This window comes from Euprymna scolopes, chromosome 8 (assembly GCF_053919585.1).
Source record: "Euprymna scolopes isolate OS-2025 chromosome 8, ASM5391958v1, whole genome shotgun sequence".
Taxonomy (NCBI): Eukaryota; Metazoa; Mollusca; class Cephalopoda; order Sepiida; family Sepiolidae; genus Euprymna; species Euprymna scolopes.
The window spans coordinates 28,443,920-28,457,622 of NC_136489.1; the positions used below are offsets into that span (position 1 = coordinate 28,443,920).

The following is a 13,703-nucleotide window of genomic DNA, read 5'->3' on the forward strand; positions in this document are numbered from 1 at the left end:
ATAATAATAATAATAATAAAAATAAACACGTAACAATAATGTTATTATTTTATTATTATAAGTTATAACAATAAAAAATTAATGTTATTATCATAATAATTTTAAATAATAATAATAATAAATAAAATAATAATGTCATTATTAAGTATGATAATCAACACAAAAATAATAATAATGATATTATTATTCATGACAATAATAATAACAATAATAAAACAATTGAATTATTTTAATCATAATCATACTATTTTTATTATTATTATAATTATTATATATTATAATAATAATAATTTTATTATAATTATTATTAGTATAATTAATGATATATAATTAATTATAAACATAACACATATTTATAATAATTAATATTATAGATAATAATAATAATAATAACAGTAACAGTTATAACAATAATAATAATAACAACAATGACAATACTAATAATAATTTATTATTTTTATTAATTAAAAATAAAGTTGTTATTAATATGATTATTATCATTATTATTAAGTATATTATTAATAATAGATTTTTGTTATTACTGATGATAATCATTATAATAAATTTATTATTAATATTATTATACATTTTAATAATCGTATAAATAATAAACACAATTTTTTTTATTATTGTTATTAGTATTAATATTAATTATCATAATACTAAGTTTATTAATCTTAATATTATTATTAATATAATAATAATAATAATAATAATTTTATCATCATTATTATAATTATTATTTGTATAATGTTATAATAATAATACTTTTATTATTATTAATATTAATTACATTAATGGTAATAAAAATAATAATGCCATTATTATTATTTAAATTAATAATAATAATGTGTTTTCTATTAAATTAATACTATTATTATTGTTAATTATAATAACAATAATGTTTACAATACATGTATTGTAATAATTTTCATTTAATCATAATAATAACAGTAATAATTATACTAATAGTAACATTGTAAATAGTAGGTATATAATAAAGATATGAGTAATAATAATTGTATAATTATTATTAATATTAGTAATTATAATAATAAATATATTATTTTATAAAGTGTATTAACAATAATAATAGGAACATAAATAATGTTTATTATTATTATTAAATGTAATAATTATAATAATTATAATAATAATTTTATTATTATTATTATTATTATTATTATTATTATTATTAATTATATGCATGTCGTTATTATTTATAATATTCCACATATTAAAACCTTCTCGGCTCTTTTTTTCAAAATATATGTATTTTTATTCTTTACAGGCTCTTACTACGACTTGGACAGCTATCATTATTTCGCATTCAAGATAAATCGTGAGTAATATTCTCCTCTAATAAACATGCGATTAAAATGTCAGGTTTCGTGATTATTAAGCATGCTAGCAATGTTATAATTCGTCTCAACTGGCAATTTAATATCCCCAGCAATGTTTATGTGATAACATCGACTGGCGTCCTAAATAATCTCTCTCTCTCTCTCTCTCTCTCTCTCTCTCTCTATATATATATATATATATATATATATATATATATATATATATATATATATATATATATATATATACACGCGTATGCGTAGTGTCTTTGGGCGTATGTTAGTTTGCTTGATGTGTGTGCGGTTGTTCTTGTGTGCGTGTAAGTATAATGATCAATAATGCAAGCATTAGCCCATACAGAACTATAGGTGATATTATTATGCAGAAAATGAAAATATATTTCATATACAATCATATTTTATACATGTAAAATAATAATTATATTGTGTACATATAAAATAAATGTTTCTTTGACTTCAGTTACGTTTGTTATCATCAGAATTTTAAAATAATTTTAACAAGCAAACTGCCAGCAGCATTTCTATTATAAACTGTTCGTGTACAACATACTTATCGCCGGTGTGTTTGTCATTTGCTGGGTTTTTTTCTCGAAATTCTGATCTGAACTCGCTAATATTTAAAAAGGACAATAGTTAGTGCTTTCGTAGGTACATTTGATAAAAAGTATAGTTTTACTAATTATTGTACAAAACGATCGTTTTAAGTGGATCCATTTTCATGCATTGTAAATTTCTTAAAACGCGTTTTTATTTAACAGCGAGAAATGTGAAAACATTTAAACACAGTATCCCTTACAAAGATAAACGCCCCCCTCTCTCTCTCTCTCTCTCCGTCACTCTCTCACAAACACAAACACACACACACATATATATATATATGTACATATATACATATATATATATATATATATATATATATATATATAATGCCATATATGAAAATATATTTATATGTATATACATGCATATACAGTGCGACGCCAAAGCATTGGATGCATTACATTTTTCTTCATAACTTTAATTAGGTTTCAAGATTTTACCTAAACGTTAGTCTGCATATTCCTATTACTATTCTATATATATATTTCGAGTAGTAATAACAAAATCTGATTTAGAAAGTTTATATTAACGGAAAAATATGAAGTAATAAACGTAAAAATATTGCATACACTTGTTTAAAATATTTTTCTTAAATACATTTCAATGGCATTTGCTTAGCGTCTTGCAATCATGCAAACGAGTTATCACTGACCAATCATAGTGCTTTATATTAAAATAATTTTATAAAATTCTTCCAGTTTGGGCTCACTCTTTCAAAGTCAACCAATTCTTTTATAAACTGCCCCAAAATAAAGACTATTTAGTAGACATTCGTCAAAAATCATTGATAAGCACAAAGAAGAAATGGTATCGGATATTATCGAGGGAACTTTCTCTACAACTTAGTAGAGTTGAAAACGTTATTATAAAGTTTTGAAAAAAGAACGGGTGAAGCTTTTGTAAATCTTGTAAGATATGGTCGGCTAGAGAAATTAAACGAAAAAAATCAATGTTGGTAAGCAGAATGGTACAAAAAAACCCTTTTCTTACACGTGGTGAAATTGAAACCGACCTCCGAGAAACTAGGATTAATGTTTGCAAGGATACAATTAGTAGAGCTCTAAATCGTGCTGGTTTTTTATCAAGGTCCCCCAAAATGTTGCATTATTGAAGCTTAAAAATGTCAGATCACGTTTGAATATATGGCACAACCCCAAGACTTTTGGAACAAGGTAATTTGGTCAGACGAAACGGAAATCGAAATATTTGGAAGAAACACAGTGACATATGTATGGCATAAAAATTGCACTGCCTATAGCATAAAGAGTAAACACATTTTTTCTTTTCTTTTTCTTTTTTTTTGGCTCAATATACAGCTCAAAACACCCGGGCAATGCCGGGTACCCATTGCTAGTATATCTATAAAGTGAAAGTGAATGTTTGTGTTTGTATGTATGTGCACATTTCCATGCGCAATAACTCTGAGTATTTTTAGTCTCCAGACTCGAAATTGGATATACAGGGTACTGAGATTTGGGGAAATCGATGTGATGTGTTTTGGGCAAGAAATTTGGTGATTAAGGGACAAAGGTTCATTGATTTGACTTTTGAGAACTCTACCAAACTCCTCCGATAATAGATGATCTAAACACTTGAAATTTAAATATAGGTTTCTTGATAACTGTTCCTTAATAACTTTATTTGAGCCCAAAATAATACATATTAAGGGGTCATAATAGGGGTCAAATTTAATTGAACTTTTTTTTGCTCAACACACACATCCAAAGAGAGAGAGACACACCCAGACAGACAGACAAGCATACATACAGAGAGATATAGACAGGGACAGAGACAGAGAGAAAAAGGAGAGAGATCGTGGCTTCTTCCGGTGAAAAGCTCACCTGCGACATTTCCGTTGATGATTTTCCAGGCCTTCCTAGATATGCATACATTTTGAAGTTTCTTCTGTTTATCTTAAAGCCCTCAGTTCTTAATGTTCCGGTTCTTTATTATGCATTAACGCTGTTCGCTGGTGTGTCTATTGTTTGCGTCTGTCATGTCATCTGATCCTTGCATCGCTTATGTGGAGCAACTTAGTACTGTTTGCCGTGGAACACATCTCTACATAGCACGCCGTGGGGAAGTGTCCTGTCATTCATCGACACATAGGCTTTAACAGTGAAGTTGCATATTCAGAAGCATGGCCTCAATGCAAGGAATATATGTTCATTCGAGAACCTCGTTGCTATTGTCGGATTCCTGTAATCTGATGGTTATGATGGAGCGGAAGAAGCGTTGGTGTGGATGTTCGGTCAGCTGCCCTTCTTTCTGGTATTGCCGCTTTTCAGACTTAATTTTTTTTTTATTTGGCGAAAAACTGATTCTTCACACACGATTGTAAATGCGAACAAAATAGTTTCTGTAATTTGTTAGTCGGTTGTCCATACCCGCACGAACACACACAGCCACGCGCATACGTATATATATATATATATATATATATATATATATATATATATATATATATATATATATATATATATATATATATATATATATATATATATATATATATATACTTACATTTCAGCACGGTGTTGCCAGGCTGTTTGAAGGTGTATTGAGCAAAAAAACAAAAAGTTGTAATAGGAAGGCCGGCTCGAACCTGCAAAGCGAAAAAGGAAGAGAACAGGGGAAAACGCAAGATACTTGCTGTTACGACTAGCAACAAACCGGAATTGGCATAAAATTTAAGCAAGACAATCGAAAGGAGGGGATGACTTTCGAAAATATCGGCCAAAAAGCGAACCCTACATGTTGATAAGTGCACAGTTGAGGGTGAAGGAATTAATGTTTTTAGCCAATTTTTTGGTATTTGTCGTCTGAATGGTCGAGCTTAAAAATGATACTACAGTTGTGAAAATCCGTCGACTCCGTCCAAAGTTTTAGGTAGACATGCACACATACATGCATACATTAATATATCGGTAGCTCAAATTTTCGATCCAAACTGATTAAAAACCTTGCGCTGTCTCAGAATAAAAATTTCAAATGTTTAGACCAGAAATAGTCTTAGTAATTTGACAGCGACCGCAGCGCTCATTTCTTTTTAATTTGACAATATTATGGCCCCTTCACGTTTATTGTTTTGGGCGCAAAGAAACGTATAAAGTTAGATCCATGTGCAAGAAATCTATATCTAAAATTTAAAGTGTTTAGACCTAACATTGGCGGAGGAGTTTTGGCAGAGTACTTAAAAGTCAAATCGTTGCACTTTGACACGTTAACAACAACATTTCTGGCTGCAAACGAGTTACAAATTTTGTCTCAAATCTCAGTACCTGAACATTAAATTCCGAGTCTGTAGACTGAAAATTAACAGAGCTATTGCGTATGGAAATGCACACAGACAGACACACAGGCAGACACACAAACAGACATACATACACTTTCGCTTTTATATATATATATATATATATATATAGAGATATATATATATATATATACATATATATATACTTACATATATATATATATATATATACACTAGCTAAAGTACCCGTCGATGACTGGGTTAAAAACCAGCCTACAGGAAATGGACTCTGATTTATGAAAGTATGATAGGTTATTAAAAGGAAGGGTTGTAAATTTGTGTTGAATTTAGAGTGTGTCAAAACGAAAGCAAAATATGATGAAAGTAAAAATAAAATAGATAAACCCCATAAGTTATTATACTATACCTGTTCACACTGACACACTTATCACAATATTCTTGGGGCCCATATTAAAAAAACTTTGTTAAACTTAGTGGCATATTTCCATTCTATGGAGGTCAGGTTCGAACGAACACTCCATAATTTTATTATACGATATTTCTTCAAACTGAAACATAATTATCAAAGTATACTTACGCAGATATATATGAACAGCCTTTATTAATGTGTGTGCCTATTTCTACTATATGGAGACCAGGCGCGAAAGCAGACCCCACAATTTTATTATACCATCCATATTTAAGTTAAAACATATTATCAATGTATTTTTATGAAGATCTATATCAAATACCCTTGTAATCTTTTTTTTATTTTTTATTTCAATACTTTGTGGACCAGGCGCGAACGCAGACCCCCACAATTCTAATGAACCACCGTTCTGCCAGATCAATCATACCCATCCTGTGTCTCGACAGATCTTCTATCATGATATGTGATCAGCTTTTTGTTTAAATAGTCAACTTCATAGGAGCCTATTCGTTACCACCCCCACCCATTCAGCTTTATATATATATATATATATATATATACATATATATATATACATATATATATATATATTAAATAAAAAGACTACGCAATAGCAATTACATAGGTTATTATCTTCTGTGTTGACACTTATAAGCAAAATACTACACCCTATATGTGTTATATTTCCCTCTACTCTGTGGCTTTATTTTATTAAAGATTTCATGAATTGTTCTGCTTCTTTTCTCTTTCATCTTTTATCTTATATTAGTGAACTGTAAAACTTTCTCATGTAGAACAAACACTATATATGTAATATCCTTCTATTTAATTTTATATACATGTATATATATATATATATATAAATATATATATATATATATGTGTGGGTGTGTGTGTGTGACGGTCTGTATGCGTTTTACAAAATTAAACTAAACTACATAGATATATCTAAATTTAATAAATCTATTTATTATAAAAATAAACAATGCGTTATTCCTAATAATTGCAAAAAAAAACTTAAATATGCATAAAATTGAAAGTGCAAAAGAATTTAATACATAATAATACTTCATAATTTTTACTTAAAAATATAAATTTAACGAATCTATTTAAAAATAGTAAAATTATGCAGTGAGGTTTTACTGTGCGTGCCCATTATACAACTATATTTTGGTCTAGGGTTTAACGCCCTCAGTATATTTCATTTCTCATAATGATAGTAAATTGTAGTTATGCATGAAGCATTATTAAATGTTAGTGTTTTTAACGTATGGAATACTGTCATCATGCCGATTGTTCTAAAACTGAGACATTGCTACACAAATGACAAAAGTACGTACGTGCCTGCACACACACACACATGCGTATATATATATATATATATATATATATATATATATATATATATATATACATATATGTATATATATATATATATATATATATATATATATATATATATATATATATATATATAGTAATGCATAACATATATATGGCGATTAAGCTACACTGGATATTCTGCGTTTCGTCCACTTATAGGATTCATCAGGCTTAGGCGCATAAGCCTGAGGAATCCTATAAGTGGATAAAACGCAGAATATTCAGTGGAGCTTAATCGCCATGTATATTTTATAAATTACTAACTAGTTCTACCTACGTATTGAGCACTTTTTAAATACTTAAAGTTTACGCATAAATCTATACTTTCGTATATTAAATTTATGTTAGTAAATGAAGTAGTTATATATATATATATATATATATACATATATATACACAATATATATATATATATATATATATATATATATATATATATATATATATATATATATGTTTCCCCGCTCTTCTCGCACCCCTCCCCTATTCACTCTTTCACTCTTTCATCCCATTACAACGAACATTTCTGTAAAAGTCAGACGGCCAAACAACGACCGGGTAGCTGAGACCATAATGTAACTTAACAGAAAGATACGGTAATAAAAAATAAAATGTGTATATATATATATATATATATATATATATATATATATATATATATATATATATATATATACGCAAACGTGCTATTATTATATGGTTACATTAATTTCTTTTTATATTATAAATACACATATATGCATATATATGCATATACATATATATATACATATATATATATATATATACATATGTATACATGCACAGACAACCATAAATAAATGTATACATACACACAATCATATACATACGTGTGGATGTGTTGATGTGTGTGTGTGTGCGCGTGTGTGTATGTGTTTGCAATGATTTAACTAACTGTTTCGGGATGACACTATTCTTTCGATGGCGTGGACATAAATATCGCAATTGAATATTGATTTAAAACAAGGTCAATTAATATGCATAGTCAGTAGGGAATCGAATATATTATATATTAATTCGTATTATTTTTATGTAACATTATGGAATCAATGACACTGCAAATGAAAATAAGTAATTACTTCGTAAGAAATTCAATAATCACGTCTCTTTTCCATATTCATTGGGGAAATCATTCTTGACAAGTTGCATGCTAATTAATAGCTTCTTTTGGACAATAAATTAATGGAAAGTATCTTTTCATCATGTGACATCCATACTCCTTTTCATTGCCATGTTTTTGTCTCATTAGAACTATGAGTGCGAGCAACAAATTGTAGAGTAAAGAAGAAACATGCGTGTTCTTTGTTTTTTTTTTTTCAACGTTATATGGCATTTTATAAGTTTGTGGTTAGAGAAAACACAACAGAAACCTCTCTTTTTATATTGAATGACATTTATTTATTCATCTATTTTCCGATGAACGGATATATTCGGCTATGTATTCACATATATGTCGATTACATAAGATGTTAATTGTATTACTATGAGTTGTATATTATATTGCACTTTAGATAGAGCCTGTTTGCAACGTCACAAAATTCTCAACAATGGTGATTTATACGTGTTATTTTACATTATGTTTTCATCAGTTTTCTTAAATTTAAGTTTATTTGAAAACGCGATTTTACATTAAATACCCATGTATATATATATATATATATATATATATATATATATATATATATATATATATATATATATATGTATATACATATATATGTATGTATATGTGTGCATACATATATATTCACATATAAAAAGATACATACATATAAATATATATAAAAAGATACACATCTATAAATATATATAAATACATATATGTATATAATAAAATCAAAATTAAATATATATTTAAAACATTAATAATAATATTAATAAAACTGATAGTATGAAAATATAATTATAGATATATATGTTTCTAGAAATCCGACCTTGTGCAGATTTAAAGACTACATTTCAGTAATGGAGTCCAATATAGGAATAATAAGTCATGATATTGTAAAATTAAATTCTCAATATTTTATTCGAAACAAGGAAGAACAAGAAAAGGTAAATTATTCTTATTCCATGTAGTATAAATATGTTCTCCTCACTGAAACAAAACCAACGTTATATATGGCCATTATCTAGTTTTCCTGTTATCTCAGCTTTGAACACAGTCAATTAGAAACGTTTAAAGAAAAATTAAGCTTCAGAGAAAAAAATGACGAAAATACGCAGTAAAATCCACAATATATAGATGTAAAATTTTCTATTAAACAAAAATGTTCATATTGCTTGAAATCATTACCATAAGTACGAATTTAATAGAACATTATAACATACGCCAGAGATAATTATCTTAGTATAACGTCTTATTTATCTTCCATATTTGTATGAATATTTGTGGTTTCACATTCGCAAACATTCTTAGATTATGAAGTAAAAATGAGAACGAATTCAACTTGTTTCTTGGGTGTGTACTTAGTATTTAAAATCACTAAAATACCATGTTTTGGATTTGTGACTAACAGTAAATTACCAGTTCTTACGCAAAAAAATCAATGTTATTCCGTTGATATAAACTATAAGGAAGATATACATTAGACATCTTTTTTTCAATTTTCACCCCAAACAAGGCACAGTGCTACTTTGAAGCAGGGGGATACTATCAGGGACTTAATTAGCGGGGGCTTTATGAAGGGAGATGAGTAAAATATGTTTGTTTACATTACACTTGAACTTCTGCATATCAGTGCAGTTGGGAAAACAGACTCCCGCAAACGATTTCCAAAGACCCGCAGTTCTAGGGTAAAAAACTATTGGAGTAAAAGGCGTTCTTGCACGTAGGGGCCTCTACTGTAAAGGGATGAGACTTAGTAGCTTATCAGGTTTGTCGGGGGTAGTTACGTCGGGAAGGTACATGTGTTTGCAGTTCGTCAAAGTATTCACCATTAAAGTATTTGTAGAACAGGCAGAGGGATGCAACATCTCGTCGATGGGAGAGAGGTTGAAGCCTAGATGACAGTTCAAAACCTATCAGGTTGGCAACTCGCTTTTGAACCCTGCCCAGGAGCCAAGGGCAAGCAGCAGATGCACCAGCCCAGATGTGACAACAGTACTCCATACATGGGAGAATGGTGGCCTTATAGAGGTATAGGATACTGTCCGGCGTACGTAGTTTTCTAGTACAGTAAAGGGGTCCAACCTTCCTTGCAGCAGCCTTGGCAATGTTTTCAATATATCTATTCCAGTTCATATTCCGTATAAACGTAAGGCCGAGGAGTTTAAAAGATGTACTTTCAGGTAATGTGTTCTTTGCCATTGCTATTGGTGGTAGAGAAGGTTTCTTGTAGTTATTGAAGGAATCAAGCGTAGTTTAGCAGCATTGAATATGACCATCCATTTATGCCCCCTATTTCACTACAGATTGGACGTCATCCTCTAGTGTTTCTGCCATTTCCTTGGATATGTGTTCATTTGTTTTCCCCTCATATCTGTTATAGAGAGTGAGGTAATCAGAATATATACCCATCTCCGAAACAATTTATCAGGGAGGTTATTTATGAACATCAGGAATAATAGAGGTCCAAGGACAGACCCCTGAGGTATTCCCGCATTTATGTCGTATTGTTTATATGTACGCCCGTCGAGGACAACTGTGATTTTTATCTTACTTAAGAAGGATTTAATTACATTATGAATTCTTCCAGTGATTCCATATGATCTAATTTTCCTTAGAAGACCATCGGACCATACCCTGTCAAAAGCCTTAGATATATCAGGGCTACCGCTCTACCCTCCCCTGTTTTGTCCAATGAACAGTGTGCAAATGAGACCACTGAATGGTTCAAAACTGCAATTGAAGCACATGTGCTCGCACGGAAATTCTATAGCAAGCCCCACTCTCCCCAATGGTTTACTTCTGCTTGTGCAGCTGTCATTTGTCAAAGGCAGCATGCGTTCTGCAGATTTAACCGACATAAGTTCAGCTCAAATAAATAGAAGTTTATAGGAGCTAGAAATAATTGTAAGAGAGTGATAGAGACAGCTACGACAGATTACTCTGAAACCATCAGAAAACGACTCGAAGCAAAGAAATTAGGAACCCGGGATTTTTGGAAAATCTACAACAGCGTAGTAAATAATTGGCAGTCAACTATTCCCCCACTATCAAAAAATCATGATGTTGCTTGCACGGCAACTGACAAGGCTAATCTGCTATCCAGTCAGTTTGCCTCTAACTCCACATTGAACTCGGTACACCACTCCCTCCCTTATTTTCCTCTACGAACAGACGCTACACTAGACGATTTGGACAAAATCGGAGGCCTGCAATATAAATGCTGGAGTCCCTCAGGTGTCAATCCTGGGCCCAACTCTCTTCCTGATCTTCATCAATGACCTCCCTAAACACATACTTAAATCATTCGTTGACATCTATGCTGATAGCACGACCATCTACGGCAACACATCAAAGGCTGTAAATGACAAAGTTCTCTCTGATTCTCTCTCCTCTGATCTCTAGGGAGTGGTTCAGTGGGGGAAGATGTGGCTGGTTACTTTTAATGCATCCAAAACCAAACTCCTATCCTTACATCATCAACGCTCTGATCCCCAGCTGGCATCAATTGTGATAGATGGCTCTCGTCTGGGTGAGGTCCCGTGTTTTGACAAACTTCTGGGGTTGACCTTTACTCCTGATCTGAAATGGAACACATACATCAAGTCTGTTGCTAAGGCCGCTGGATGATGGTGGGATCCTTCTACCGTTCCAGAAGATATCTCACTACTGATGCAATTCTCTATCTATATAAAAGCCAAGTACTCCAAGGATGGAATACTGTTGCCATATCTGGGCAGGAGCTGCCAAAAACAGCCTATCATGCCTTGACAGAGTACAAAAAAGACTTCGTGGTTTAGTGGGGGATGCCCTTTTCTCTACCCTGCAACCTCTCTCCCACAGAAGAGACGTTGCGAGCCTATCCTTGTTTTATCGTTATTTTCATGGCAGGTGCTCGTCTGAACTCCAATCCCTGGTCCCCCTCGCCAATCTTTCACGAAAAACACCCGTCTAGCTGAATCCACTGTGAAAAATTTTCCCCACTCTATATCTGTGCCTAAATCAAAACGCGGATTCCATGAACAAAGCTTCTTTCTTAGAACTGCACGCCTGTGGAACTCTGTTCCGTCTTCCTGCTTCCCTCCGGACTACAACTTGGATGTCTTCAAGTCCAATGTTAACAAATTCCTAATGAACCGCCCCCCCCTAATCAAACACTTCATCAAATCTCCACACTAAGGTAATGTACTTGCAATAACCCTTATCCCTGAGTGGCTTCCGGGCCTTGATAAGTGGTGATCACTGGGTAAGAAAAAATCTTTAAACCTCTTATTATTACTGTTTTTTAAGATGCACAGTATTTATTAACAAATATCAGTTGTTTTCCTCAGCATTCGCATCTATGTTTTCAACAAGGTGTTTATTCTAAATGCATACTACTTGTTTTATATTTATGGTTGTGCTCTGTCCACAAAAAAATCAAAATGACATTTCATACATCACACACACATGGACAATATGACAATATATACTAATGCATATAGAATTACTCAGTTTTCAGTGATGTAGGACGAGGAAACGCTGTATACCAAGGCCTATCGAAGTCTATTTTTTATAAGCATGCTGATTATTCTATGTTTTAGATTGTTAGTTTTATTTTACTCTGTATCATTCATTTTCTTCTGTATATTCTATATAGGTTGTATTTTATTATTTTTATATTTTAAAAATATTTATACAATTCATTCTAGATTCATAATATTTTCTAATTTTCTTGTAATATTTTTTGTCTTTCACTTCATTCATTTGCATATTTTTTTAAATATTTATTTCTATTTAACTAGTATTCCTCCATTATATTATGCGTTTTTTATTATGTTATTCCTGACGCTTGGTTTTTATTCGAATATACATTCTACAACATAAAGACTTAGCCTCAATAACTTGCTTCAATATAAACCCGTAACTACATATAATTATGATATCATCTACCCTCAATCTATGTTTTTTACATTCTTCCCGGTAGAATAGACGCATCTTAATATACTCACACATGTATTCAACAGTTTCCAAAATGTAACCAATTTACATACGACCTATCTCCATTTTGCTATGTCAGCGATCTGCTTCTTCTATCGAATTAATATCCCTAGTCTTCGTATCTCTCTTCCTCCATTATATATTACTCCTTTCTTCCTGTGCTATATTATTGTGATTCTAATGTAATTATCGCTAGACATCGATCTTTAACCAAGCATCTGCTGCCCTCTTTAGATGATAATTAGTTTACTTATCCTACACTATTATTTGATCTTACATCCAAATCGTATCAATGATTAAATCGGTGCCTGTTTGTATACGGCCGTTCTTTCATTCTTCATAATTTTTATATCTACATAAGCAATTGAGTCATTTGGTGTTATTTTCATAAGTCTCCTTATCTTATTATTCAAGCGTCCTCACACACACACACCCACATATACATATATATATATATATATATATATAGAGAGAGAGAGAGAGAGAGAGAGAGAGAAAGGAGAGACAGACAGACAGACAGAAGGACAGACAGAGACAGAGAGAGAAAGAGAGAGACAAACAGACGGA

The 13,703-nt window shown here is 31.0% G+C and overlaps 1 protein-coding gene across 4 annotated transcripts in view; it reads left to right on the plus strand.

Annotated features, from left to right (window-relative positions):
• The window catches only part of LOC145283516 (neuropeptide Y receptor type 2-like), a 1,003,835-nt gene that overhangs the window by 369,106 nt on the left and 621,026 nt on the right, over window positions 1-13,703 (plus strand). For all 4 annotated transcript variants that reach the window (XM_080132357.1, XM_080132358.1, XM_080132354.1 and 1 more), the window contains one exon: window positions 1,292-1,342. The gene's annotated coding sequence lies outside the window, so the exon portion shown is untranslated. The remainder of the gene's footprint in view (window positions 1-1,291; window positions 1,343-13,703) is intronic.